At 38.8% G+C, this 27,470-nt stretch overlaps 1 protein-coding gene across 20 annotated transcripts in view; it reads left to right on the plus strand.

Moving 5' to 3' along the window:
* Positions 1–27,470, plus strand: part of MEGF11 (multiple EGF like domains 11) — a 286,896-nt gene that overhangs the window by 57,881 nt on the left and 201,545 nt on the right. For 18 of the 20 annotated variants that reach the window (XR_014588867.1, XR_014588868.1, XM_083851197.1 and 15 more), the window contains 2 exons: positions 23,683–23,876; positions 25,965–26,077. The gene's annotated coding sequence lies outside the window, so the exon portion shown is untranslated. The remainder of the gene's footprint in view (positions 1–23,682; positions 23,877–25,964; positions 26,078–27,470) is intronic. The other 2 variants (XM_083851208.1, XM_083851209.1) reach the window with 1 other exon arrangement.

Consider the following 27,470-nt stretch of genomic DNA (forward strand, 5'->3'; position numbering starts at 1 on the left):
TTGAACACACGATAATAACACAAGGAAAAAATATTGACGACTAACCCAGCTTGAATGGGATGGATCAATAGTCAAAGCCCTGATTCAGATGGGTAGCTTGGACTTGACTTTTTCCCATCCTAAATGGGAGCCTGGATCTTTGGGCTTTAAAGCAGTCTTCCTCTTGATCTCACGTGGTGGATAATTATGTATAGAGGTGGAGATGCTACACTTCACGTATCTTTTTTTCCCTCTCTCTGATTTCGTGTAATAAATTTCACTTTCTAGATATTATTTAAACAAAAATCAGAAACAAAAAAAATGCCTGTTTTCCCCTTATATAACAGATACAGATAAATAGGAGGCATCTGATTTAGGTGGAAAAGGTCCCTTGTATTAGGAATTATTGGTCAGGTTCTGAGCTTTGAAGGCATACTGCCAAACGTACCTTTTCTGCAGGCATCTGGTAGGTCAATGAGCTGGGTTATAAGGAGTTATCATATAGTGATTACTCAGATGGCTTGTGGTAATGTTATAATGACAGTTCAATTAATATGATAAGATCTTAATTGGTTGTGTAGAATATTGTCTTTTAATCTATGCAAAGTGCCAAGGGTATAGGAGAGGTGCATATAAATCTGACTAAAACCAGGGTGCCTGTGCCTCTAACTTGCTTAGCCCCAGCCTTTAGACCGCTGGAGATAGAAGGAGTCCTGCAGGACCCTCCCTTTTCACACAGACCGATGATATTGTTGGTGAAAATTCTGTCCATAGAAGAGAGAGAGAAATGTCCTGTCTCCATTAACAGAGACCGTAGCTCCTATACAGACAATTGAGGTGCTCAAACAGGAAAGGAGCCATAGCAGCTGTAGTAAATACCAAGAAAGAGACCTGTGGAATGCAAAAACACACAACATTTTATGAATTTCAGCTGAAAAGTTGGGTTTTGTAGGCAGAAGCTTTTACAAAGCTGCATCACAGAGCTCAGTTTGTGACTTAGGAACATTTTCAAGTTTAGTTATGGACCTCTATATAGTGAATATAAGTCAAATGATGGGAGGCTTAGTTTTTCTTAGTTACCTTTCACATGCCTGTCACTTCTAGTGTTTTCAGCCCCTCAAGAATTCCTAGATCAGTTCCACACCTGAGAACTCAACACAGAGAAGGCCTCTGCAAACTGATAAGGGAGCTTCCCGCTCAGCTGTGTACAAATTCATTTTGGTGCTGTGCACAAGTGAGGGGTAAGTGCTTGCAGATTAATTAGGTTTTAACTAGCCATGTACAATATGCACATACCCAATTTGCATGGCCAATTACAGCATTGCTGCAGGCTATCAGTGCTCCCCTTTGGCAAACAGTCCCTAAATTCTACATTTGAAAATGGGCCTTTTGGGTTAGTTTAGGGGACAGGGAGCCTTTTGGGGAGAAGTTGTGGTGTTTTGGGGGTTCTGCTTAAATGGAGGTCTGACTTTCCCAGGATGTAATTAAATATACTAAGGTGCAGGATATAGGCCTAAAGGGAAATACGGTACATATTAATCCATTAAGACTCATCTTCTTCAACCTATTTTGTGAAAAACAATATGTTTAATTGTTGGGCTAACAAAAAGTCACATAACCTCATGTTTGTCAAAGTGGTGTTATTATAGGAATATTGCATTAAATAATATTTAGTCACCTAGTTTAGAATATAATTATTTCCCTTTAAGTTTGCATCATCTGAATGCAATGGGAGGTGGCGATGTATTATCCAGAGGACTGTCAAACTGATTTGTGGCTTTTCAGTTCATACGTATTAATAAATCTGTTGGTTTTGCTGTGTTGAATGCTCACTATTGTAACACTATAAAAGAAAGCCAGGTGTTAGAAAACAGAACAGTAAAACAGAGATAAAATAACTATACTGGTCAGGTGGTGATTAGCCACATCTGGAATATTATAGTCACCTAAAGTTTTAAGGCACATTTCTATGAACAGTCTGTTCCCAAGCATTACCTTAATTCACACAAATGTTTAGGCTTTGGACACGTGAACAGACCAATCGGTGGCAAATCAAGCTGGTGCTGTTTTAAAAATCCACAAATACCTGACACAACCTGTTAGTAATGCTTTAGCTCTGCCCTACATTGACAAATAAACCTATGGCTGACTGAAATACTTGTGTTTCCATGCACACACTGCTTGTTTCTCACATTTTAAATATCCGTTGGCTCATTTGTTTGTAATTGCTATGGTGCTTCTTGTTCCAGATTTATGCCTGGAGCTTTTCCTTGCTATTATATGTTCCCTTAGTCTTAAAATTGTAAAGCAACTGGGGTAGAATACTTTCTGAATGATCTGAAAGGTACCAGCTTTGTGATCAGTTCTAGCAGTTTTTGTACAGGGGAAAGTTATAGAGAAAACATGAAGAGGTAGGTGAACAACTGGAACATAGATGATATGGAGAAGATAGTAACCAGTAGGGGAAAAAAAAAAAAGGGGCAATAACGGGTTGACTCATGCCCTGAAGGCAAGAACAAGCTCATTGTGATGAGAAGAAGGGTACCATTGCAAAGGGTTGACGGTTTTGACGTGGTTTAATATTTTAGAGTTTCTTGACTGTGAAAGTAAAACAGTTACTCGCTGAGAGCCAGAATTCAGCCTGTCATTACAGAAATCCATTCCACAGTTCCACTTCAGTCTGGAGAGGACATGATATATCCAGTAGTCAGCAGGGCTATCACAGTAGGTGTTACTTGCTCTTCTGAGTAACTCTCTTTTGCAAAAAACTACTGTTAATGCAGATGCTTTGCTATTCTTCATCTGCAGCATTCAGGTTGTTCATTTCCAACATTGTAAGTGGCCTAAGAATAAACAGAAGACTGCAGTTTTCAGAGAGGAAGTGAACATTTACTTAATCGTCTTGAGCACATGTTCCCTCAGCTAGAGAAACATTGTCTTTATTCTGTTTTTCCACCTCTGCCTTTTTATTAGGAAAGAGGACTGCTGCATCTTTAATGCACTACTTTACAACCTTTTATGTAGAAAGATTAACAAAAAGGAACCACACTTAATTTAAGATGACAACTTAGGTTTGCCTCTGGATTCTTTTTTGGCAGACGTTCTCTTAGTAAATTACATTTGACAACCTGAAATAAATTCAAACCAAGATTTATGCCTGCATTTGCTCACAGAGCTGTGGTTCATCACACTGTGTGGTTAAAAAGCTATGAAAAGTAACAACTAATTTTAGAATGTATTTTTAGACAACCTACATGGGCTACCAGTGCTAAAACTTTAAGAAAAATCAGGTCTGTGAACTTGTGGAGGTAAGTTTTTGGTTGATAATAGAGTTAGGTATAGATGTTTGTGTAAAAAAAAAAAAAAAGAAAAAAAAAAAAAAGAAAGCAACCTTACAAAACAAGAAATGAGTCATAACAATAGGTTTTCACTTGCAGCTTAACACACAAAAAAGGTTTTAAAAACATAACCAAGGACATGGCATCTTTGAAAGTTTTCCCAAAGGAGAAGTCAATGTTAGCCGAGATTGCCAGAATTTACTTTAGCTATTACTATGGATGAATAATTATGCTCAATTCAGCCAGTGATATGGGTTCACAGCAGGTTAATTGGTAATAATGGGTTTCATTCCAAACAGTGAGGAATGATATTTCAACAAAAAAAAGTGCTCTCACAGAAAGCTGAAGATGTCCTTGCTTTCAGCGCTTCATATTCACAATAACACATACAGGAGATCAGTGTTCTGTGGCATTGAGTTGCCCTCGGTTGCTCATGGCTATTGAAAGCGAATGCAACAAGCTGAGGAAGCATCTAAGCTGTGCAACATGGTCCTGCTTTCTTTTTTAAATTCTTTTTACCCGCGATTGAAAACTACATTCCTGGGGACTAGACAAAGGAGAACAGCATGATCTTGTTAAAATCATCGATGCAACTAGACTTTTATCTCTGTTACACAGGTGTAAATACAGAGTTGGTCATTTGAAGTGAGGCATGCTGATCTTAATTGGACATGGAGGAATTTTCCGTGTTTAGGAGTGCACTTGTGCCTATTGCGTAGCACAAGAGTTCTTCATCCCTCCTTTGGTCTTGTGCACTACATTGTATAAATAATAATGAAGAAGCAGGAGTAAGTCTGTTGGTTGTGATCCGGCTGAAAATGGAATCTGAGTCTCACCCTTCAGAATCATCTCTCACTGCAGCATCTTCTCCTAAATCCTGGGTATCTGTTGTCATATACAGCATCCCAGAAATGAGGAATATTAGTGTGTAAGACAAGAGAAGATATGAACGTAAATCATCCTGGATAAGCCTACATTACCTGAATTACACCCTAAATCAAATCAGCTCTTTTTTTTTTTTTTTTTAAGTTTTGGATCAAATTCTCCTGTCCTTCAGCTTCTGTGAACCTGTATGGTTTCCTATCTCATCATTCAAATTCTTGCTTTCCTGTTGCTAAATTGATTGTAGTTTCTGCATTTGGTATCACAGTGAGCCCCTGTCAGAAGACCTCCAGACTGCAGTGAGTAAATCTCAATTAAAAACAAAAGAAAGAAAAAGTTGAATTGTTTCATTACTTTTGTTTAAAAAGAAGGGAGAAAAAAAATCTCTGTATGTCCAGAAGCAGTAAAATCCAGTTCTGTTAGATTTGTATGCAAGTCATCCAATACAAAAAGTTGGAAAAACATTAATACAACACTTTCAAGGTTGAAGTATTTGAGCCTTTATTTTCTCCTCTGCCCTAAATGATTTTTTGTAAAATTCCCTAGACTGGAAAAGGCTGTTTGCATTTGGTTCTTCCTCTGTACTTTTGATGAGACAAAAGCACTGTGCCATCCCTTGGGATCTGTTACAGCGATAGCACATGGTAACTATATGTACATGAGTACTGAATTGTGCTTGTAAATGTTTTTCCTCTTAGCCTGCTAAAGTTTGAAATCAACAGGAGTATTTGAATGCGCTCTGGCAGTGGTGCCGTAAATCCCATGCTCCTGACTGGGTAGCCCAACTGTTGTGAGTCAGGCTTGCCTACCCACCCAGCTCCCTTCCTCAGACTTTTCTTCTAAAACATTCAGCATATTTCCTACATGCAACGTCACCTCCCATGTATAGAAACAGATGCAAATGTCAAAATTCATTATGTTTAGGCATCATAAGAAATCTATATTTCTAAGCATCTATATTTCAACTGATTTATTAACAGAAAAATTAGTAGGTATTGGCCTCTGTTTGTGCATACCTATACAGTACCTGGTGCCACAGATAGTCAGCTCAGCTGGGATTCTGAGTGTACTTCTAAATATAAATTTTAGATAATAAGAAAGCATAATCTTATTGGACAGTGGACAGTGTGGGCCTGTTCAGTCTTGATGACTGTACTGCTTTTTTATAGACATTTTCCATCCACTTTTTAGATCTCGTTGTTGAGAAGCATCCACTAATACTCCATTCCAGTATTCTCTTCCTTAACCTTTTATTATTTGTTCTCAGTTTACTTCTGTGTGATCTTTCTCCTTCCTTTCTGTTTGTGATCATCAAAGCAGAAAGAGGCTTCGGGCAGCTGTCTTGAGGAAGGTTGGAGCCTGTACTAAAAGATCATTCAACCACCTCTTATGGTAACACAGATAACCCTAAAATACTGACCAGCACTTGTCTGTTCCATTCCCCAAAGGGCTAGGCTACTAACTGCTTTGCGTACTATTAACTTCTACAACCTGGAATCTCACCTTGGGCTTCTTAAAACATTATACAGTGTTTTGTCTGAAAGATTGTCTCAGATACAAATGGCAGGTAATTATCTACATCCATCATTCCTCACTGTGCTTCACTAAATGTGAAACGGTTCTGCATTGGCATCTTGACTTCTCTGTTTCACTTCCCTTTCTGCCTGTTGGTGTCATTAAGGAAGTTCTGCATCCAAGGTCTGCAAAGGGCAGGTAGGACGAAGTCTCGGTACTGGAATACCAGCGTATTAGAACAACACTGCTGCGTTCCCCCCAAGAATAATAAAATATACAATGTATGTCTTGGGTAAAATAACCTTTTGGTCAGGCTTTATGACTCCTGGGAGCTGTATGTTACCCTGAGGAAATATTTTACTGCTTTTGTTCCCTAAGTCTGCCACTAGAGTGATATATATAATATACTCTCCATGCGAAAAATGAGGTGACCTATACATCATACATGCAGATTCAGGAGGCTGATTCTGATTTCACTAACCAAAAGGGAACTCTCTTCCAGTCAGCGAGGTTATTCCAGTCTGAAGTTGGTGAAATAATGTATTAAACCACGGGACTGCAACTATAGCAGCGGAGGATTTCTCACAATGTAGTGTCTTGGATTCAGATGCTTAGCTTAACTGAGTCAGTGCCATTCTACCAAAGCTTTGAAATGATCCATGCTATCTCCTAACATCCTTAGGCAAGTAAGAAGGATATCATGTGATGCTCTAATTTAAAAGTGCTCTAGTAAATCTAGCACTTTTAAAGTCCAATTAAAAGCACAGAATCTTTTGCGTTTGAATGGGTTTTGAATGCTTATTTAAAAAATAATTTAAATTCATTTTTCAAAGGAAGTTATGAAATTTTGCTGCTATAGCAGCTAAATAAGTTTTATAGATGTGGCAGAAATGCCGTGAAATGTAACAAAACTTTTAGAATACATTGAAGAGCTAGAAATTATTTACCTTAAAAGTAGAAATGAATTATAAATTTACACAGCATATTTATATAATAAATATGAGCAGTCTAGACAATGGATCAAACGTTCAGATCAGTTTGTCTCATAACGTATAACGCAAGAACAAAGGCATATCCAATAAAATTTAAAGTTACACAATGATAAAAATGAAAGATGTGAAACTTGACACTGCACAGTATCTCGGAGATTAGGCATTTGGCATACTTCAAATGAAAAATCAGGCATTTATATAAATGATAAAATATCTACTGTTTGATAGTCAGAGGTATCTTACATGTTTCTAGCATGTAAATAGTAAAGAATGTGGACTACTTGGGATTGATGTTTTGGCTAAATGTAACGTTTTTTATCTCCTTGCATTCCTATAATGTTTTCAATTTCACAGGTACTCCAAAACAGCAAAGATAGTGCCAATATGGGGGTTTTTATCAGCTTAAGAAAATTTGTAATTCTATTTCAGAATGTGGATTATTTCAAAAATAAGCAGAATCTTCATTATTTCTATATTATTATATGTATTAATTATATAAAATGTAATATTTATTTCTTACCCACACTTAAGAAAAAAAATGTATTAGTGTAAAATCAACTTGTTGATTTTTATTATGTTTTATGTAGTGGGAATGGCTTTAGTTGATATCCCACAATGATACTAATAATATTGTTTGTATTTTTTCACCAGTGTAACTCAGCTAAATGAGGACATAGATCTGAAATGGCAACACTTAGTAGTAATACAAATATCTTTTGTTTGTTTGTTTGTGAATGCAACTTCTATTTTGCCTTTAATTTCTTGGGCTGATCGTTGTACTAGTGCACAGGAGTGGATGGAAGCAGCTACAGAGTTATCATCAGTCACAATTTATAAAAACTTTTTAGTAATCTGTGGGTTGTCTCATGCCTGCTGTAAGGACATAATTCACTCTTGCTGTTTTCACTCCTGAGGAAACTGAGTCTTTCTCTGAGATCAGCAGGAATTTTACTTTAGTTTGCATGTGCTGTTACCTCCTGATCCTCATATCCCCTCAGTGTAAGAACACAGCACAGCCTTATCTCGAAAGAGAAGCATGAACAAGTTGTTTCCTTAGCATTAATGAATATGTCTTTGAAACATTTCTTAACCAAATAGGTCAAAATAGAAAAGATGCTATTACAGTCAGCACCTTTCCATTCTGTTGTTTGTGGAAACAGTCCCATGTCAGTGAGTTTGTCATCTTCCCTGTAAGCAAATGACCCAATAGAACAATACCTCTTATGTCAGCCAGAAGGAACTGATTGTATCATGCTCCTATTTATGTATGTACATATTCGTGTTTATAATGTTCATACAACGCTACATGAGCAATGAGTGTAAATTGGAAGGCCCAGACCTATAAGCAAATTTAAGTGTCTGTCGCTGATACCAAGTAGAGGAAGTTGAATAGCAGGTATTTAAAAGACAAACTAGAATATGAAACTAGTTTACTTGTGCAAGTGTTTCTGCTGGGCATTCAGGTGGATCCTGTAGTCTTCTGGCAAAAATCAATACCGAAGTTCCTTCAGTGTTATTTGAAAAGTTGTACCATGACTTATACAGCAACTAGTTCAGCAAACACCTTTGGAAGTGTGTGAGTATGTATGTGGCGGTGATTTAAGGCTATGGACTCATTTTTTTTAACAGTTAGTGGACAGAAAGTGATTGGTAAATTAGGTTAGAAAAAGCATAAGGTTTGCAGTTTGTTGACTGCAAAAGTTGCCTTGGCCTTGATTTAAAAGTCACCAACCTTCCTAAATTCTTGCAAGATCTGTATCAGCTATTCAGATGGAGTAGGCACTTGAACTGGCCGTATGAGCAGAATATTTCCGTGATATGATACTGTACAGCAGAAAACAGCTTTGGCTTTTTAGAAAAGCAGTCCCCTGTGGTGTCAGCTTGGGTAGTGGCTGCAGGGTGTATAAACCATAAGGTGAAGCATATGAAAAATTGCTTCTGAATCTCTCTATCCTTAGACGTGATTCCAAGGAGCTTAATTTTAAGCGGGTAGATGTTCACTAGTTTCTAAAACCCATGCTAGAGGTTTTATATATACAGCAAAATAATAAATTAGAGCTTATTTTGAAATATCTGACCATATCATTAGTCATTCCTTGCATTTTTTTATTACTAGTTAAAAAAAATGAACTTGAAAAACCATAGTATTCCAATATAAAACAAGTAGAAGTTGAATATCTGTTGCAATCAAGTAAGTAAATAAATGTAGTATTAAGAACCACTGACCTGTAAAAAAAAAAATAATTATTCTATTGCATTTTTCATATTCGAGACATGAAAATCACATCTAGCATGTTTAGAGGATCTGGCAGTGATTTGTGACTTTAGACCTTATAGGCATTTTCATCTATGTAACTTTACACCATATCCTTTTATTTGAAAAATCAGTTTTAGATAAACCTATAATTACTTTGTTAAATGTTGGGTACAGTCCTCTTGCTCAGGAATCTCGCTTTTATCCAAAGGTCTTTGAACCTGATACCTCTTCCTATTAAAAAAGTAAACAAAACTTTAACCTTCCCTTCAGAAATTCATCAGAAAGGTCAGTGCTCTGTTGCCTCCAATTTCCCAGGCTCAGCTGGGAGCTGATTAAAGCTGCCAGCTATGACTTGTCAGTTTTGTCAGAGACAACTATATAAACTCTTTGTTATTCACTTTGCTGTGTATTATAAATGTATTTATCTTCTTCTGTCAGGCATTGGCTGGACAGGTGCTAGAGGAGCAGTGAAGCAGTAGCATTAAACGCTCTAACAATGTCATTTACTTAGTAACTTACACCGAAAGCATGGGCAGAATATTCAGGAACCTTCTCTAGTTCTTCTTTGTGTAAGTGACTGGAGTGGTCAAGGGAAACATGTTTGTTATTCCAGGAGGTTCCAGCGGGTGTATGTCTGTAGGAAATCAGAATATATGGCCGTGGCTGTTTGTCATTCTGTATCCTTGGGGCAGTGTTTTGGGGCTGTTTGTGATACCCAGTGTATCTGATAAGAAAATAGAATAACCTTGGGTAATAAAGAAGGTCTTAGGACTATGTAGATTACATTTTAATGTGAAGAAAAGGTAAAATGTCGTGGTGAGAAGCTCAAAATAGCTTTGGAAGGAGCCGCTGTTGCTGGGCTTTACAGGACCAAGCAGAAGAGTAAATTCTATGCAGCAGATTCATGCTCAGGGGAGCAAATGTAGCAGCAAACTGGACAGGTTGGTTTCAGAAGCATTTCTGGCACAAGGGACAAGATATGAAGACTTCTTAGATTTATGAACTGTGAGGTAAAATTAGAGTCTAGGCAGACCACTGATGTAGGTGCGTTATTTTATCAGATACCCAGTGACCTGAAATTCAATCTAAATAGTGATTCAGAAATGTGCAGAAGTAGTTGGAAAGTTTCTAGTCCAGCTTTCACGACAGTAAGCCCAAACTAGGATATGCTTCCAGGCAGTGTTCACAAGGGTTTGTATTTCTGGCATTAGCAGAAACTTTCTTACTGCCTTTTTGTTGCTAAGGGTTGGCAGACATCTCCTAGTGAATATGGAGATCGCAGTTCACAGCTCCAGGTTTAGGCGTAGTGCTGTTAATCCGTGCTTTTTCCCATTCAAATAGATTAGGGAGAACCTGTGTGTAAAAATGGACTGTGTGAAGTTAGACTCACTCTAACTAGAACTGTTAAGCTGTTGAATATCTTCAGTGAAGCAAAGAGATACCATGTCTGCATTCTGTTCAGCTCAACACAGTTCTGGAAACACGGTTGTTTTTCCCTTGGATTTGGTACCAAAGTCTTTTGTGACTTGCAGATATATAGGGATACAGATAAAGCAAAAAAATTTATATGATATGATCTGCAAAATGCAGCAGCATCACGAAAATGAAAATGTCTCTATATTTGAAAATGATGGTTGTAAAAAGAATGGTTTTACAAGACAGAGCCCATAATTGTATGAGGTTTATACCCTGGAAGGACACTTATCATTGAGAAGCAGATAGGAAGAAACCAAAAGACTATGAATTAACTATTTTGTCAGAGATACACCAGGCAACTTGTACAGAATTAATTCACTTACGTGGATTTCTGTGGGAATATACATATCTGGGTGTATCGCACTGAAAGCAGCGGAAGTCTGAGTAGGGATGCAATCAGGGATGAAAGGTGGCTGATAGTAATTAGGAACGAGTACAGGTATTTGAAAATGTTTTCTTAATCAGAAGATGTCAATAAACGAATCTGTATGCCAGAGCATGCATACTGGTTTTGAAAAGGGTGAATTCCTGGTCAAAAAGAGGAAGCAACTGTTCACCTCAAATTGATAGTATTTGGAAGGCAGCTGACTCGGTTCAAATACCTTTTCTTGATTCAGGTCAGGGTTTTGAACTTCTCCCTCCCTAAATGAGGTTAGAGGCTATTATGTATTGTATAATATTGTAACACAGGTATGTGGCAAAAACATTCACTATTATTTCTCCTCTGAAAAGTTATAATTTATTTCAATAGAGAAGGGGAAACTTTAAAATCTTGAGAACTGTCTCAGAGAGTTGAAACTACTCCTTGCCTTTCTGTAATATTGATGAGTTCAAAATGTGATACCGATGCGATCTGGAAAAGACTAAAGGGCAGAGCATGGTTTTGGGTGAGCAGGAATGGAGAAAGTGCCAGAAGGCCTTTTTAAAAAACTTTCCATCCATTAATTTAATTTTCTTACTTTGCAATCTGATATATTGTAGATGTGTCACTTGTTTTTTTCCTCGTATTTCTCAAGGGCCGTGGGCAAATGGCACTGTTTCAGGATTTTTGCAAGTGCTTTTGCCAAATTCTACTTTTAGTCTTGACTGGAGTATTATTTCCAACTGCAATAAATTGAAATCAGTGTTGTTATACAGCACTTCCTCAGAGGCATTTGTTGTATTCTGCTTTCCTAGTTGGAAGACATGGCTTTTAGTTATGCTTAGCGTCACAAGCAACATCAATTTAATGGTTTTAACGAATTCCCTCATGGACTTTTTCATCACCAAATCTGACGTTTACAAGTTTGAACATGCTGTTCTGTGTAAGGACAGTCTGCTGGAAGAGGTGGCAATCGGAATGAAGAAAGGCGAATAGAGGTTTTCTTCGAGGTCATGTCTGAGTGATAGTGTTAATGTGTACATGCTTGTAGAAGACTTCAGTTTCTAGTTATAATCAATACTTGACATATTTTTCCCATGATTAAATTAAAGCTGGGAAAGTCAAATTTCCCTTAGGAGAAAACAAGTGGCAAAACAGTTCATTGGTGATCTGCATCTAATCCGAGTAAGTGCTACAATTACCTCTACTCTCATTCATTTATTTGTCCCTGTTTCCTCCTGCTGGCCTGCTGCCTAATATTTTTTTGGCTTCCCACCCACATCCGAAAGAGTAGTAGTTCATACATGTAGATTTGCTATCTTCACTACTCTACAGGATTCCTTACTAGTAAAGGAAAAGAAAACAGAGTAATATAACCAGTGTTAGAGCTATCTTTCTTCTCTATAATATTTTGCAAACAAACCTATGGATGTGCAGCATCCTTAGGGTTCTTTGCCAGCACTCTCCTGCCGCAAGGTCACACAGTAAACATGTTTCCCTGCCAGTACTGAGAATCGCTGGATACTGGGTTCCACCCCGCGTGACTGCGGGAACCTTTAGGCCTCTAAGAATATTTTTTTCTTAGACATTGGATGGGCAGTTAGTGAATTCTTTGCCTTAATAAAGGTGGCTTTGTGGCTGCAAGTATTTTTGCAGGGGCTGGGATCTCATCCTCAGGTGCGCTCCTTACGGGATGTGGGGAGCTGTCTCCTCTACGTGCCAGGGCATCGTGGTGAGGCCTCAGCTGCTCACAGCTGCTTTTCTTCCTGCTCCACCTCCCTTAATCGGGCACCACAGCGCTGGTGGTGTGAAGGGCATATCGCTTGGTTTGTTAAGGACAGCTTCATGAAAATGAGAACAGTCATGAACCAAAATAGCTTGAAGAAAGACTTCAGGTAGAAAAGTGTGACTGGGAATTGGTAAGTACTTAAAGAGTATTTCCAGAAAATCATAGTCCAAGTTCATCTCCCACATAGCACTACTTTGCTCGGGTTCTGAAAGAGCCGTCTTAGAGCTGCAGGTTGTGCAGCTCCTCAGTGTGGGCCAGCCAGCGCTTGCCTGCCTCTGTGAGCCAGCCGTAGCCCTGTTTCTTTGTTTCTGGGAATGGAGGTCTGCAGTCACCCTTCCACTAATCACTTCTACATCCTGAGTCTTTTCCCGTGTGGCTTTATGAAAGATTAACCATTGGAAATAACTGATTCTTTTACTCCTCACAATTTGTTTTTTATTTTTCTTAAACCATGGAAATAATTAAATGGCTTTGAATCTGGGAAATTAGTACATTAAGTAAGTTGTCTGTTTTTTTGTTTTGAAATCAAACCTTATGCACTGCTACTGAACTCTGAGAAACCTTTAAAAATGCCCAAGTAAAGATGCTTATTAGGCAGTAATTCTTTTCCACAGAAAGTAGAAGCCATAAGAATGTTGTCATCTCTGCTACCTTCCTGAGATGGCTGCTTACAGACTTTAAAGATTACATTCACATGCAAAGCAGAAAATTATGGTAGCATTAAATTAAAATTAATAACTCAATCTTTATGACATTAAGTCAGAGGCAGTCTAATGTTATACTGTCTATGAAGCCTATGGTTATTTACAACCCAGATGTTTACAGAAAGCAAACCAGATTTTTTTTTTTTGAAGGAGCTGCTGTTTCCTCATTAAGTCTCCTCCTCGGTGGTACGTTTGGCTCTTTTAGGCAAACATTGTTTATGACACATCTCAGAGCTGATGTTGATTCAGAGTAGAACAGATAGAAATCGGGAATAGTTTAGTCGCAAAAATAAGCAATAGTTCAGGTGTTAAACCACTGATGTGGAAAATTGCTCTGACAGTTGTGATGCTGTTCTATCTTTTATTAAGAGTTAAGCTATCATTTACTTCAAAGGAGTCAACTGATGTCTTGTTTTCTATCACACGCTAGCCTATACTGCACTGCTTGTGTTAGTGCAAAGACACAAAAATGTCCGTACCATTGTATAACATAGTGGCAAGACTTCGTTTAGGACATTATGTATTGCTGCTGTCACCTTTATTCAAAATAAAATTAATTTAAACTTGAATAAACGCAGAGAAGGCCACTGAAGTAATTAAGGCAAGGAGAAACTTATCACATGCAAAGAGAGATAAAAGAAGCTGCCCTTTATCCTTTATTCCTTGGTTTCTGTTGTCACTCTATTTTTTTTTTTCTTAATGTACAGCATCCTAAAGTGAATTTGAAACTGGGCAGTGGGGGTCATTTTAAAACATTTAATTGCTTTACAACAGTCTCTTTGGAAAAACTTGTTAGTGCTAGTACCAAAAATAGTGACAAAATAATAGCCTGCTCATGAAACAGTGGTGCGGCTGAAATTAAGAAAAGGGTACTTACGTGGCCCACAATACATGAGATAAATGCGTTGTTTTCCACTGCAGCAGTAGAACCTCCTTTTCCCTGCTCCTGTTTTCCTTTTTCCCCTTTCCCCAAATGTATGATTTTTCTGTAGTCTATCATAATTATTAATTGAAATAAAGAACCAGCCGTAAATACATCGCTTTTCCCGTGCACCGCTCGTGAAGTTGAATTTGACGTGCCAAAGGGTGGTGATGGGAGGGGGCGTGAGTGAACAGAAAAATAAAATTTGGCAGAAAGAAATAGAAACCACTCTCGTGAAAACTTGGGTATTCATGAACATCATAAACCCCATCATCTTTATGAGCCCACTCACAGTGCCAAAAATGGCAGGACGAGGAGAAATGTATCCAAGAACAAGCATCAGATGTGAGGCTATGTGATGTCATAGCATCATTATGTCACTCAATGCCAATTGATTTCTAGGGCTGATTGCAAGCAATCATTAATCACTTTGTATTGAGCAGCATGCCAGCTCCATTGCATCTGGGGCAAGTACAAGTGGCACCTATTTAGCCAACATCCTGCTCTCAGCACTTTCATACTTCATCTTTCAAACTAAACCAAACTGCTAGAGATGCGGCAAGAGGTGTGTTCCCTGCTTGTGCTGACAGTAGTATACCACTGAACAAGGCATGTCCGAGGTAGAATTAATGGAGCTGCTGTAAGAATATTGAAAATTTCAGAAAGATATTGTGCTGCTCTGTGTTTGTTAGAGAGAAAAGTGAAATAATATGAGGAGTGTTTATTTTTTACACATCTGTAAAACTAACTAAATAAATTGTTTCAATTGAGACGTATACTCCGATTTTGGAAACATTTATTCTCTCTCTCTCTAACTTTCGGCATTAGAATGGTCTCAGAGGGCTCAGGGATTCATTTACTATACATGGCTAATATTGAGCAAGGGCATTACTATCAGATCCAAAATGTATGGGGAAATGAGAACTAACAGACATCACATTAACTACAGAAGCTGGCCTATGCTGTTAAAGCAGTGTTTACACTCTATCCTTCTTTTCTAGTTTAGAAATAGACATATTAAACATGATAAAATGTTTTTCATAAATCCCACAATACCTTACAATTATGAAAAATTTGCTTTCACCCTTCCCTATACGCCTGACAGTCATGAAAAGTTACTCAGACGTGTTGCATCAAATTGGAATATTTTTAAATATGAATGTTCCTCAATACCTGAGGTCCAGACAGTCAAAGTAATTGGTAGCAAAACGGTGCGTTCCTATGAGATTATGAAATATTTTTGTTTTCTGTAATCATTCTTCTCTAAGGATTGTAGTAATTCATTTGAAATCCCTTCGTAATCTCTGCAGGTTCCATTATTTATTTTGTCAGTAACTTCAGCCATGATGGTGTGCTGTCAATCATTCATTGTCAAAAGATAAGTGAGTTTCATAAAATATTCTGTTGGTGCTGCCCCACAGCTGAGGAAGAATTTGTCTGCACTTTGGTGTTACAAATGGAACATCACTCACTAATAAACTGGCTCGACTCTTGCATACATACCAGCTTAAGAAAGTGTTTCTGTAACGCAGGAGAATGTATAGCTAAAGCTGCCTTGTCATCCTGATGGCTTCTTACAGTGTCCTAAACAATAATAATTGATTTAAACATAAATTACAGATATTACTTCCTTCATTTTTTATGGTGCATAATTAGATAATTATCAAAAAAACTTTTTACACGTGTTTTCCTTAATTAACTTTAAATGTCATTAGCAGCGAGCTTTGCTTGATCAAAGACAGATAAGTTGTAGCAAGATTCTCAGAAATAGCATGCCATTTACTAATTATATTATTGATTTTTATGGTCTGAAAAATCCTAATTATATGTGATACAAACTGGACCTAGCTGAGCCTGCTGGGGGTACTTTGAACATGAACAGTTCCTGGCAGTTCTGAGCATCTCGCTTGCATAAATCACTTCTGGGCCTGATTGTGCATCTGTTTTCAAAGGTGATGTTGTAATGGACTTTGAAATCCAAAAAAGTGCATTCTGTGTGGCTCCACATGAAAGAGGAAAGAGATTTGGGATTTTTTATTCCTGATTTTAATCATTCTGAAAAGATTTTAGATCTGCAGGCGGATACATTTGAACAGTCGAAGTAATATGGCATAGTTGATTTTAATTAGTAGGCCAGCCTAGTACAGAATTTCCCATAGCTCCCGATAACTTTTTTCTTTTTTAAAATGAGTTTTTATGACTTTCTTCAAAGTTAATCATAGATTCAGACCTTCAAAATTTTAATTTCTGATGAAGGCAAAAGAAAAAAAATGTCACCAGGTGAATATTTGATAAGAACAAATACCGGTCTGAGAAACAGGAACAACCTCAGATGTAAGCACAGCGTTTCACAGAAAAGTGAAATGGATTTTAGATCAGTGACAGAATTATGAAATGTTACTGCTACCCTTAATTGCTTATACTTAAGAATGTGAAAACGCTAGTTTTTAAAGTATGTGTCTGTGTATGTAATTAGCCCATTCAGTTGCATGAAATTTCAATTTACTCTTAACTCATGATAATAAGGTGATATGTTACTAGTAAATATTTTCTTTAAATTGTGAAGTGTGAACATCTATTAGAACTGAAGTGATCTCCATATTTCTGGCTGGCCTTTTTGTGCCTGTTTTCATTGGGATGCAATGAAGAGGATTTTGTGACCAAATCCTTCTGAGGAGAAGCCTGCAGACAAATAGAATATTCTGTCAATTTTTTTTTTTGAGTGACTGGAAAAAAAAAGGTTGCTATTGTTGTTGTATTTTTTTTTTTTAACTCAACTTCCAATTTTCCAACCAGCTTTAATATTATTCTGCGAGCTCCGACTGCTCTGGTTCCCACCTACTCATTCGTACTCCCACCTCATGTTTGACTTGGTTTGCAAATGAAAATACTGAAACAGTCTGAAAAATGAATGATTGGCCTGGTGGGTGGCCTTCAAGTTCAGACAAACAAACAAACAAGCAAAACCCATCACATCCTCATCTCTCATTTCTTTCTGTTGTCTGCTTTGGCATACAGTGAGGGGTTTTTATTCCTCTGTAGGTCACACTGGAGAGCTCCAGTTATTTTTAATAACTAAAATCAAGTTAACCATTATGTTGCGCATGTATATAATCTTTTCTTTTATGAATGACAGTCAGTAATGGGAGGCAGGGAGGAAGAACGTACTCCAGTTTACCAGGGGAAAGACTGAGGCAAGGATAAGTCGGAGAGTGTACGTGGCCCTTGGTTAACAGTGTGCTTGCTTCTTCTGGGGTAAATGATGGATCACTGCTTTGTAAGATCGTGCCCTTTACCCATCAACACCTGCAATACCTGGAGTCCCAGCAGATACTAGAACTTGGAGCTAACAGCCTAGAGACTGAACACGTTCCTTTGGAGACAGACTTGTTGCAGTTTAAACAGAGATGCGATTGCATAAAGTGGGTTTTTTGAAGGCAAGTGGAAATTGGCTGCTGGTCTTGGGAAGAAATCTGCATAAAATTTTAAAAGAGGTTATTTGTAGGGGGTGTTGGATAAAAGTGTGTAAGATAACAAGACCTAGAAGATGATGAGAAGCTCAGAACAATGGCTGAGGATTGAAATGGGGATCATAGCATGTACATGAAGAAATGGTGCTGCTGGAAGAACGTGGATGGTGAAAAATCTGTGGTGAGCTTGGAAGACCTTCGTTTGTGCTGTGCTCTGGAAAGGAGACCAAGATTAGCTTATGCTTACAAATTTAAGATTTCCACAAGTCTGATGCTAAACAAAACGAGAGAATCAAAGCTTATGCTTTCTTTAGCATGCTGAAGCTTGTTTCAGAAAGATACTGGAGAGCAAGACGGGGAACACAACTCAGTCTCTTGCCAGCCAATAGTTTGTGTGCCTATTTTGAAGAGAACTTCTGTTTGGTTTTGTTTAGCAGGATACATGTGAGTGATACTTGCTCAGATAATCTCAGCACTGGGAGCAAGCTGCATTAAGTTTACATTACAAAAAGTTCAAAAATGTCTAAGCACTTTTTAAGATCCAATTTTTGTTCCTCTGCACAGGGGTTAATAAAGCACTCACAGGGAAGTGTTCTCGACCGAATGAGTGCTGTGCATCTGAGAGCAAGCCTCAGAGAGGGCTCAGTAAGAGGACATAGCAGATGGTACATGTATGATGTTGATGAGGCAAGAATACAGAGAGAAAACTGTACTTAACTTGTGGAAAAAAAGCTTAATTAGCATGGTGATAAAATGATAGAGGTTAAGCCCTAAAATAAGCCCATAAATTCTCTTTTATAATTTTCTTCTTATTTAAATAAGTTTTCAGTGCCAAATTTAGGAGGAGGGGGAGGAGGAAGCAGAGCTAGTTCCATGCACCAGTTATTCAGATCTGTTTTTGTCCACAGTGATTTTTCTGGCTGCTGTTCTGCTGCCAGAAAGAAAATACTATCTCTAACCTGAGTAACTCCAGTACCATCTGTATCTGATGACTGAGTGGTAGATCCAAATTCTCTCCAGGTACAAATTGGCTCAGTGAACTCCGTGGATTTCAGCCATTTACACCAGTAGAGACTTTGGTCCTGACATCTTCTTTGCCTAAAATATTCCTCTGCAGCCCCTCAGTTCTTTGTGGGTTTGCTCTGCCTGATGTATTAATGAATGTTTCTCTCTCAGTTTTATGACAGATACTTTGCACAGTGCCCTGTTACTGTAAGCCAGGTGCTCTTCTCCTTAATGAACAATTTCCTGGAAAAAAAAAAAAAGAAAAAGAAATAAACAATAGATAAAGTAGGTCATGGAGACAGCAGAGTCAAGAGCTTTGCATAGTGATGTAAAATTAAATAAGACTGGGGTCATGTTCTCATTTATCTCTCCAGTTATTGCTCTAACAGTCAGTGTCTTGGAACATCTCTTAAAAATTGTATGATGGTTCCTGGAAAGGTAGGGATATTCTGGGGGACTGTCTGGATCTCCTGGGGATTATGACCACTCCCTTTTCTTCTCTCTGCTCTGCACAGAGCTAAAAACAGGCCAAGAAGTTTCAGACTTGGATATTGTGAAAGAGAGCATTTGCAGATGCTGCTGTTGCCTATCTCAGCCCGTGGAGAACCATCGTAGTGAAGGTGCTGTTGGGAACTGTTGTGTAACTGAATGAAGACTGTTCACGGTGCCCATCTGGTTATAGAGCTTAAGGTCTACAGTCAGTGGTGGGTGGTCAAGAGTTGCAAGTCTAAGTCTAGATTGCAGAGGCCTTTTGCTTCCTGAAGTGTCCCACGATCTGAGCCCCCCACCAGCCCTTTGAGCACAAGACAGCTCCTTCCTGGTTCACAGCACAACCAAGGCATGGGAAGGACTTGGTGTATGTCTCACGTGGAGTCAGGACTTTGCTAGGGCATAAACCCGACTTCTCATTTTAATATGCATCTTGAGCTTATTTTAGGGGCGTTTTGGGAGACTGGCTTTAGGCACTCTGAGTAGGTGCCTTGTTAACACCTGACCAGCTGCAGGGTGGTTATACAGCAATAACTGCAGCATGCCCCCTCGAAGCAATGACCAACGGTAACTGCAAAGACCTCGTTCATGCACCATGACCTTCTCCACAGCATCAGCATCCTGCCCTAGAGAAGGGCAGACCTGCTCAGCCTATTTTCCATGTTGGATGCCTAAACCTAAAAGCTTATAGCCATTTCTAGGCGCCTAAGTAACCAGCCTGTTCTCAGATAGACAGAGATGTGCATGCTCTGAAAAGGAGATAAATTACATGGGCTCCTAACTTCAGGTTTTTACCTTCAACATGATTGAACCAAATACCATTCCTCTGGTATTGATAGTGTTCCAGATATGCCCTGTAAGAAGCACAGAAAAGCACAAAGGATTATTGCAGCTTCTGAGGAAACCTCTCATATTTCAAGTAAAATTGGCAGTTTTTAAGTGGCCACTCTAATTCTTAAGCCATTAGAAATCTAAAAATTGATTTAACATTTATCCCATGTTTAGCAGACTTTGATAGAAAAAGTTATATTCTCTGTGGGCCAGTCAATGTTTTTAATAGCTATGAAGTTAAAAAACTTTAGATTAAGATTTCAAGAGGCTCAGAGGAAAATTGAATGCAGGAAGAGAACATCTGAGTGCTGTTGTAACAGAGAATGCCACGGAGGATAAAGCACTGGGAAAACTCCGAACAGATGAAGATATATGCTATTGGACCAGCAGGGTTAGTAAACGTACAGATGAAGAAGAGACAAGCATTACTTCCTTACTGTCTTATGAAGAAACTGAAGATAAAAAGCTTTGCCCTGCCTGCAGCATTTCTTGAAAATACATGTTTAGATTCAATGTTCATTTTCTGCCTGTGTTTGGTTTCATTTTATTTGGGCTGCTACCTTCAAAGTTCAAGGCTTTCACCAACTTTAAAGCCAGATTGGAAAAACTGAATCTGGATTCTCAGTGCAGCTCCAAGGCTTGCAAATCAGCCTTCTCCCATAAATATCGCACTGTTTCTGGAAAAGAAGAGATGAGCCTTTAAATGAAATATGAGATGTAGCATTGGGATGTGATAGTACTGCTGTAGATCAACAGCCATCAATCTGCGTTACTTAATTTGTCCCTGGCTCAGCTGTTCACTGTACTTGGGACTTTTTTGTTGTTTGTTTCATTTTATTTTCCTCTGAGATAAATGAAGACACAAAGAAGAGGCCAATTGCTCTTGACAAATGGAAGTAATTTTTAAAAATATAACCGCAAAGGATATTCTACATTTCCAAGCCACTTTTTTTTCTTACTTTCACAACACTTTCACAAAATCATACTTAATTTATTCCGCTGCATATATGTTACACATCCTTATACTTCATTTCGTGTTACTCCTATTTTCAGACCAACTTCCCATGTGTTCTTTAAACGCTCTAAGAAAATTCTGTTGGAAGAAGTTCTTTTTTAGAGAAATACTTAAAATCATATTATTCCTCATCTGGGCATGCATGTAATGCTTAGATGGCTTCATTTATCCTGAGTATTTTGGGGGTACGAGGCACGAGGCCTTTGTTGCTGTGACAGTGTAAGGAAGCTTGTGTTGTAATTGTCTGGCATCTTGAACAGGGATGGAGCGGGTGGCTAAACGTAAGCAAGCTAACTGGAGTTCTCAGGGGAGAGCTGTTCGCTGTGTGGCGGCTCGCTTTCCTCTTGCTCTTCTGAGGTAATATATGTGAAGGAATACCTGAAATATGCATGGGATAGTGAATATAAATACAGTGTTAAATCAGTAGAGAATGCAACTCCCCATACAATTTGAGCAGCTTTAAATTCTGCTATGCAAAAAGATGAGGCTGTGTATGGGGAGGCTTCACCAGACACAGGCTGTGCATGGGCTGGCTTCCCCAGCGGTCAGACCGAGATGGGGGTAGGAGGGCTGGGAAGACAGGTATGGAAAGGGGCCTTTTCTGACTTTTGCTTACCATGTTTTAACTGAGGAGGCCCATAGATGACCACCCCAGGATGTCTTACCTTGCAGAAGGTCTTCTCCTGTTGAAATAGCGCAGGATACCTGGAATTTGCCTTCAAAGCCTGCCAGTTTGCTTTTGGCACAAAACGCTAGTACAACGTCAGCCATCTCCCTGTGCTGTCTGACAGGCAGGGCTTGGACAGGGCTTGGGGTCTAAAGGGATCCTAACGTTTCAGTGGTCTGGGGTTTGCAGTAATAACTTAAAGGGCCAAATGTTCAAAAGGCTGGCTTCCAATTAGACACTGGTAGTTGAGTACAAGTACACAATTATGGGCAGAAAATCACGGATAATTTTTTTCCTTGCTGATCTTTCTGAAAAGAAGCCAGCAATTATCTGGATTTGGGCACTATTTCAGCAATGTTTTTAGGTGTTGTTAATATAATATTTTCCTTGTATTTCTGCTGGACTATTGATTCACTATCCAATGATTTAAGAAAAAGAAGTTTAGTATTTTCATGAATAAAAGCTTTTTGGATTGGTGCTTGTGCCTTGCATAAGTGCGCACATATATCAAATTTGTGTAAGTACTGATGAATTTCTGTTTATCTTTGCCTGTTGATGTTGATCTCATACAGCAGATGGATAATGCCAACTGTGTACATACCTTACCACTTCGGTATCTGTGCTTTTCCGTTTGTAGTATGCTCATTCTTCAAGCACCTGGAAGGTTGGTCAGTTCTCTTCCTTTGATTTTTCTGTGGATAATCGGACTTTGAGAGCACATAAGTCCTACATTTCACCCCAAGTTTCTAAGCCTGGTGTTTGATATTGGTTAGGTGCCTCTGAAGGCACAGAGCCTGCAGGAAACACTGGGCACAGAACTTGGGAGAAATTTGAGCTACCCCAGTCCAGCCTGCTTTGCTAACCCAGTGTCATGCCTGAAGTCTTTACCAGGATGATTTACACTCAGGTCCTCTGAGTCCTAGATGCATACACCAGCCTTTGCCTTTACAAACATATTTCATCAGCCATAACTAAACTAATTGCCTAAATTGCTTGCCTAGTGGCATGTCTCTGTTGTACTTTGACCCGTTTTTTCCTCAGAGAGCACTGAAGGAACACTCCCGAGCTTCCAAAAATAACATTTGATAGATCGAGAAGAGCTTACTTCATTATTCATTCCTGCTTTACTCTCTAGCCAAGCTCCCAATGACTCTGGTGGAAGCCAGCTTAGGAGTGCTTAGCACTGAAGCAGACCTTCAGACTTTGTAAGAAGTTCACGTAACTAATAATCATAGAATCATAGAATATCCAAGCTGGATAGGAAGGGACCCTCAAGGATCATCAAGTTCAACTCCTCGGTCCCCAAAGGATGACACCCCCCCAAAAAAAAAACAAAAAAAAATTTCATGTGTCTGAGAGCATTGTCCAAATGCTTCTTGAACTCCCACAGGCTCGGTGCCCTGACCACTGCCCTGGGGAGCCTGTGCCAGTACCCGACCACTTCTTGGTGAAGAACCTTTTCCTGATATCTAGCTTGAAATGCCCCTGTTGCAGCTTCAAGCCATTCCCCTATTGTTGGTCACCAGAGAGAAGAGAGCAGCACCTGCCTCTCTGCTCCGCTGTATTATATTTTAAAGCTCGGAAATTCAAAGCAACTTAAGAGATCTGTATACTCAGTTGCTATTAAAATCAGCCCCCCCAGCCAGATTTGGAAAACTGAGAAACTGGGATTCAGAGAATATAAGGGAGAGTCCTCAGGGCACTCTAGCAGGTAGGAGCCTGGGGTGTTTATCCAGCCTTTAACAGAAAGACTCAAAGGTAAGTCTTGGGAAATGGAACCAGTTCCTTTTGTGGTACTGAGCAGCACCTTCCTCACTGTGTGATTGATGCAGCAGAGGGAGGTGTCACTAAGATTAAGCAAACAGGACTCAGGTTGCAGCTTTTCAAACTTTCCCTTGATAACTTCCTCATAAACTTCTAAAACCTCTGCATTTTGCTTTTATTCACGTTAATTATAGGAAATGTCATATCTTTGTTTAATTTGTTTCAGTCCGAGCATTCACTGAAACTTCTGCTGGAACTTTGGCTGAGCAGCACAGGAGTGTGGTTAACTTTCACAGAGAGGAAAGAATAGTTTCATGCTGAAAAGCTATGGTTCCTGCTTACATTTATCATCATTACCCATATGGCTAAAAGGACAAAGTTGTGACAAGCTAGTCTCCATTGCAGGAATTTAAGTGCAAGGTAAGAAAGATGCCAGTTTTGTGCATCCTGCCAGTCTGTTCCTAGCCTGTGCCACTGCCGGGACTGGCCTCCTCATGGAAGGAGTGCGTGAGCGGGTCCTGAGCAGCAAGCCTTCACAGGAGGCTGTGAAAGAAACTGCTGAGAGGCAGAAGTGGTTGTGCTGTCCCCGCTAGCTCTGTTTCTCCCCTTGTCAGTGTCACCTCCAGGTGACAGGAAACTTGTGTCAGAAAATGGGATCGGGGTTATCTGCAAATAGCACTGACTTCTGTATCTACTGGAGGGATTCCCTGCTGTTGGACTGCCTTCTTGAAACCTTAAAGAACGCAGTGCTGAAGCAGAACGTGGAAGAGCTGAGTATACGGCTGACAGCGTGGCTTTTGTAGCACAAATTACAGACTGGTTGTTTTGCCCTGCACGTTAAGGGATAACCACTTGCTCTTGATGTAATGACTCCTAGAGGCTTAAGTAGACCCTGTTAACGGAAATATCATCATTTGTTAACTAAGGCGGATTCTTGTCTCATGTCTTCCTGCATTAATCACGTAAGGTGTCAGTAGAGGGAACCCAGCAACCCAGCGTATAGTCCGGTGTTTCTGCCAGTTCAGCCACTTGAATTTCTCTGTGCTTGGATGAGGAGAAGACTCACATTCAGTGCTTTCATATTCAGTACCTGATCCTTCCTGCAAGTGTTTATCTACTTAAAGCAGCTTTAAATTGTCACTGTAAACAAAACAAGAACACAGTCTGTCTTCAGCAATATTTCCGTTGGTGATGGCAATGATTTTTAGAGGTGACTAGTGATTCTGAGTGGCTTAGTTCTTGACCTCTGGGATTAAAACAACCAGTTTCCTAGCGTGCATTCTGAGCACTGCGTATTATTCAGCCCTTACGTGGTATCTCAAGTTATTAATCACAAGTGGAGGCATCCAAAAATTTCTGATCAGTTTTGAAACTCATGGCCTCATTTAGCTTTCGTAACAGCTTGTTTCTAACAAAATCTGATGTAGAGCCAAACGAAGAGTGTGTTTAAATGATCCCTTGCCTAAACTATCATGAAAATTTCAGATGGGATGAGAAGGAGGAATGCCACAGAGGGCAGCTTGTTGGAAGCTTGCTACTACTTAGAGACTAAAATAGTGTAATCAGCAAACACTCAGTCACTTTAATGCTTCTTCAGTGAAATCCAACTTTTTGTTCTCTGCCTTAACTATTCTCTTGCATTTTCCTTAATTGTTCACATAAAAATACTAGAATACATTTTAATTTTGATACACCTAGATTTTCTTGTATGGTGGAAAATATAATTAAGAACAAAATTAACAAAACTCTTCCTAAATGTAATACACTTATGAAGAATCATCATGGCTTTGTAGAGGCTTCATAAAGTTATTTGAAGTAAACGTGGATCAGGAATATTGAGGTAGATTTCCAGAAGGATTTTGCAAGGTCCCTTATCAAACTTTTTGAAAGAAATGGAACTGCTGTGTTGGGATATGGCAAAAGAAAAAGTCTATGTGTAAATAAAATGTTGTTTATATGATTGGAAATGATAGGAAGCAAAGTCTGGGAGTCAGGGATTGCTAACAGAGGAGCAAGGAGCTGTCAAATGAAACTGAGGTGGCAGGCAGAAAAACAAGGAAGTATTTCATACAGTGCATGGCTAAGATCTGAGATTAGTCAGAAGATGTTGTTGACACTAACATTTAAATTTAGTGGATTGAAATTTACATTTTACCAGATCAAAATGATTAGACAAATTATTGGAAGAGAATCCATGAAAGGTTATTAAACACAAAGATACCACTTGTGGCTGAACAAGTCACAAAGCTGCAAATTGCAGGAGACTAGAAGAGTATAAAAGGGAAGTATTTCTGTCTGGTTTCTGCCTTCTTTACCCTTTGCTAAACACTTACTATTGGCTGAAAGCAGGACAGCGGTCCTTGGCCTGATAAAGCACAGTTATTTTATGATATGCAAGTATTTACAATTGTTTATCTCATTCTGTCTTCATTTGTTTCCAATCCCCCAAACACTTTCTTTGACTCCTTTTGTTGTTGTTGTTGTTTTTCTTTTATTGATTGCTCACAGTGCCAAGCAACTTCTGAAGAGCTTTATTCTGCTATCCTGTTAATGTGATGTGTGTCTTCCTGTGTTGGTAGTCTGCAAAAATAGGATCTATCTGGAATTTTTAGCACTTTGAGGTAAGTCTTTTTAAAATGACTCCATTAAATGCATTGCATGGAAGCTTGTGGGAAAACATCAGGCTAGTTTATCTGACTGCATAGACATTTAGACATCTAAAGAATGATCCTCAAAAGTGTATAAGGATTTAAGAATACTGAATGCTACTGAAAAACACTTCTGTAAATCTTTTCCTTGATTACAGCTGGACACCAAATGCTTCTTTTGCCTCATTCAGAACTTCTTTTGTCTCAAATTGAGACAAAAACATTCAATTTAAAACTTCCTCATGGAATGGAAATTCTGTTTGAATTTAAAGTCCAAGTCATGTTATGAAATATTTTATGACAGAAATGTCAAAATGAAATGTTTCAGTATTATTGCTCCTGAACAGGAAATTCTCTATTGGTCATATTTAGTTAAATTTTCTAGTCTGACAGCCAAGGAAGCAAAGGAGAAACTTAATCTGTGTTTCCCATTTCATTTTTCTTCCACCTACTTAAAATACAGTAGTCCTCTTTTACAAGACTGTTACCAAAGCCAGGTCCTCATCACATAGAAAAAGCTTCAAAGGATGTTTGTTTTACCTAGCAAGGGTTCTTTGGAGTTTTATTTTCTTTGCATCTTGATCGCAATCCTGTGAGGTACTGTCATCTTCTGCTTGTTTTACAAATGAGTGTAACAGCCTGTTTTGTCCACATTCTCATGCACTTCATGCAATTTAAATGATCATCTGCATCTTCCAGTCTCTGCAAACCCAGCACAGTTTGCTCAGCAAAGGTTTTGTAAAATGAATCCACGGACAAATAAATCACAGACTTGCAACCTACTATTTTTTCTATAGCTAAGATTAGTGGGTTAACAGTGAGAATGTGTTTCCTTTCTTTTGTGATGGAACCAGTGAGCTGTATCAATATTAGAGCTGTGGTACTGACATTTATTCCAACAGAAGCAAGGAAAGTGAAAATGGCTTAATGAGTATCAGATACCTAACTTAATCTATTACAATTAACAGATGCTGAGACACTTGTGAAGAATCACCAGATTATATTTTGGATGTAAAGACCCCCCTTTCTTGCCAAATTGTACCTAAACTGACTTCTTTCCCTCCTGAAAATAATAAGCAGGCCTGGAGAGACAAAAAGTTAGAGTCCATTTAGGGACTGCGCAGAAGACCTTCATGTCATTTATTTTCTTGTTAAACTCAAATGGCTGCCTGTCCTCAAGAGAGTGGCAGTGGCCGAGCCTGGAAATGTTTGGTTATATCTTTAATGAAGTTACAGACATTGTCCCCCTGCAGTGCTGATGCTGCCTCCTTGGGGAATACATTCCAAACTTTAAATGCAGTGCAGGAATGCAGTATCTATTACCCTGAACAATAAAAGCTGAAACAAAATCATATTACGTGTCATT

This window comes from Anser anser (assembly GCF_964211835.1).
Source record: "Anser anser genome assembly, chromosome: 10".
NCBI classification, from domain to species: Eukaryota; Metazoa; Chordata; class Aves; order Anseriformes; family Anatidae; genus Anser; species Anser anser.